This window comes from Rousettus aegyptiacus, unplaced genomic scaffold, assembly GCF_014176215.1.
Source record: "Rousettus aegyptiacus isolate mRouAeg1 unplaced genomic scaffold, mRouAeg1.p scaffold_m13_p_8, whole genome shotgun sequence".
In the NCBI taxonomy this organism is placed as follows: Eukaryota; Metazoa; Chordata; class Mammalia; order Chiroptera; family Pteropodidae; genus Rousettus; species Rousettus aegyptiacus.
The window spans coordinates 12,340,885-12,343,982 of NW_023416311.1; positions in this window are offsets into that span (position 1 = coordinate 12,340,885).

A 3,098-nucleotide genomic window follows, 5' to 3' on the forward strand; every position below is an offset into this window, starting at 1 on the left:
TGTTTCTTCCTTCCTTCGCCCTCAGCCACAGGTGGAGCAGAGCACAGGTGATGCCTTAGCTGTGATGGTCCTTCCTTTGCGAAACGCTGGTGGTGAAACCTGAATTCCCTTGGAATCGTCCCTGGCCACCGTGCCCCAAGCTCCAGAGTCTTTCTTCATGGTCACAGTGTCTGGAACCTCACCTTTGGAGATGTCACCTCTCCCTTAGCTTAAAAAGCCATAACTCTAGCCTTTACCCATCTTCTTTGAAAATGCACATAAAGAAGAATAAAAAAAAAAAAAAGAAAGAAAAGAAAAGTAAAATAAAAAAAGAAAAAGAAAGAAAATGCATGTAAACCTGGGAGAGGTAACAGGGCATAATGGCTGGACGAGAATCGGGGTGGAGGTTGGGAGAGACACACACCGACCCAGGGTGTTTTGATGTCGGGGAGGTGCAGCTTCGGCCAAAACACATCTTTGCTTAGAGACCTCCATCGACTTCCCTCACGTCTCCACGACTCGTCATCAGTAATGTTTCCCAGTAAGAAGAAACGATAAATGGCTACCTCCATTTGCACAGGAATCGCTTCTCGGTTCTGCCTGCGGGAAGAGACCTAAGGCAGAGAGGGAGGGCCTCCTAGGCAGAAGGAACGCACGGGCACAGGTCTGGAGGCGTGCGTGACATGCTTTTAGAAAGCCGGAAGCTTTCTGTGCGATATTATCAATAACGGGGGAAAAGTTAACATTTACTGAGGGTAGGTAATCCTATGGGCTCTGAAAAAAACCTTTGTCTCAGTATTTTTAAACACCATCTCAGTCCTCATTATGACTATGTTATAGAATTGTATTGCCCCAGTTAAAAAAACAAACAAACAAAAAAAAAAAACAGTAGGTCAGCGACATGAAGTAATCAGCCCCCAATGGCATGGCTAAGAAGTGGAGGAATGAGGATTTGAATCCAAGTGGGTCTGGTTAGAGCCCTGCTCACCAGTACTCACAAACATGCTACCCCTGAGCGAGACACTCTGCCTCCTTCCCTCACCAATCTTCCCAGCAACTGTTAGCTTCTTTGAAACACCTACACGCGGAACCCCAAGCTTGTGGTTTCTGTCACCTTTGAAGGCATATGCTCAATGCCTCTTTTTAAAAGAACTTATGGAGCCAAACTTATGGTACTTATGGAGCCAAAATGGAGAGGATGGCATGAAGGAACGCTCAGACCTCTGGAGATGACATAATTCATGTCCCGACGCTCCCATCTCTGCCCTCCCCACTGCGAAGCTCGAAACCGAGGGAGAGCTCTGTAATTGCTATGACTGGCCTGGGCCTGCTGTTGACCGCCTGCTTTTCCTATTACCTTGTCCTGCTTGGCGACCCCTGAGTACTTCATCTTTGGCAGGGCTGGCAGGTTTTAGGACGTCGCTGGCACAGCGGAGAATGCCACTGAAAACAGGAAAATGGAAGAGAAGGGGGCGGGGCTTAGAGAGGGAGTCTTGGGGAACAGGTCCACAGCCAAAATGAACGAGCTGGGCGGGTCCCTCCACTGCCAGCGTTTGAAGGTTAAAGGCCAAGCATCCCTGTGTGCGGGGAGGAGCAGCTGTTTCCAGTTAGGCAGTGATCTATAGCACTGGTCTGAATGGACACTGATATGCCCCTTGCCGGTGGAACACAATTTAGAATCACAGTCACAACTATCAGGAGAGTTATCATCACAATAGATTCTGGCACAACGGTTTATTGCTATGGGGCTGATTTCCCAGGGCAGGTAATTTCCACAGCAAAGTGTGAAAATTGGAGGAATGAAGAAGGGACCTGGGAGGCGGGCTGGGGTGTGTTCTGCAAAGGGAATCTACGATGGACAGACATGGGAAGCTGGCCACAGCTCAGCCTGGCTCAGGGGATACACCTGAGCCAGGTGTGTCATTCTCCAGCCAGGCTGCATACCCGCTCTGCCAGCCTCTGAAAAGTCATCTGTCATTGCCTTCTCTCCCCTTGCTAGGCCGGCCGTCTCCCTGACTGGTGGCGGCTCAATTCTGAACTCGCACCGGGTCTGGGACCCTTAGCAGGTGGCAGGTGAACACAAGAGAGGCCAGGTGTTGGACTCAACTTGCTTGTGATCAACTTCAATCCCATCCTCTACTATCTGTGTAAGCCGAGGCAAGTGGCCTAACCTCTCTGTGCCATAGAGTCCTCATCTGTTAAATGGGGACTCTAAATTAGTGTCGTTTAAGGAGCAAATGTGGTAATGCACATAAAGCATGCGGTACAGTTCTTGATGCCGAGGAAAAATGCAGTGGGAGTTTTCTGCTATCACTCTGCATCAGTTACTGTTATTATTAGGTCCACTGCTGCTCCTGCTGCTGCTACTTTGTTAAAGGACCTAGCACAGTACTTAGCACATAGGATGCTAGCTATTTGTACTTTTGTTCATTTCTCTTTCCTCCTTTCTTCTAAATTATGCCCCAAAACAGAGTTACAGGTTCAATGAAGGCGAATGAGGATGTGTGTGTGCATGGACCTGCACGTTCTAACACACACAATATCGGCACCACTTTCTTTTCTGGCAGGTCATTTCCACTCCACCCATTCCAAGAGAGATCTCAGATCCATCCACCCTCCTCCATCCCTTATGCTTTGTCCGAGCATCAGTCTCTCTTGTGTGGAAAAGAGGGATATGACCACTTAACCAACTATTCAAGAAGTCCCCATCCTCTCCTAGCCACTGAGACTGCAGAGTGAGCTGCGGAGACCCCAGATTCCCCGCCCCCACCCCGCCCCACGCCACCCCCGAGTTCAGAGTAAATAGGATTACCTAGGGTGGCGGGAAGTGGTGGAGACAGAAGGTGTTTCAAAACTTAATCAAAAATTAATTAGAAAAAGAAACAAGCCAAAGGACAAACATCTGTGAGCAGATGATGTGCAGAGGCAAACAAATCCGACAGACAACATTCCGTGTGAGTTAGGAGCAGGATCCCGCTGGGCTACACTGGGGGTAGCTGGAAACGCTTTGAGGGGAACAAAACGCTTCCGTGTTTACTCCTTGGGAGCAATGACAGTGCCACTCCGAGCTCCAAAGACACCGGAGGAGAGGGTCTCCCCGAAAGATCACACGGGAGCTG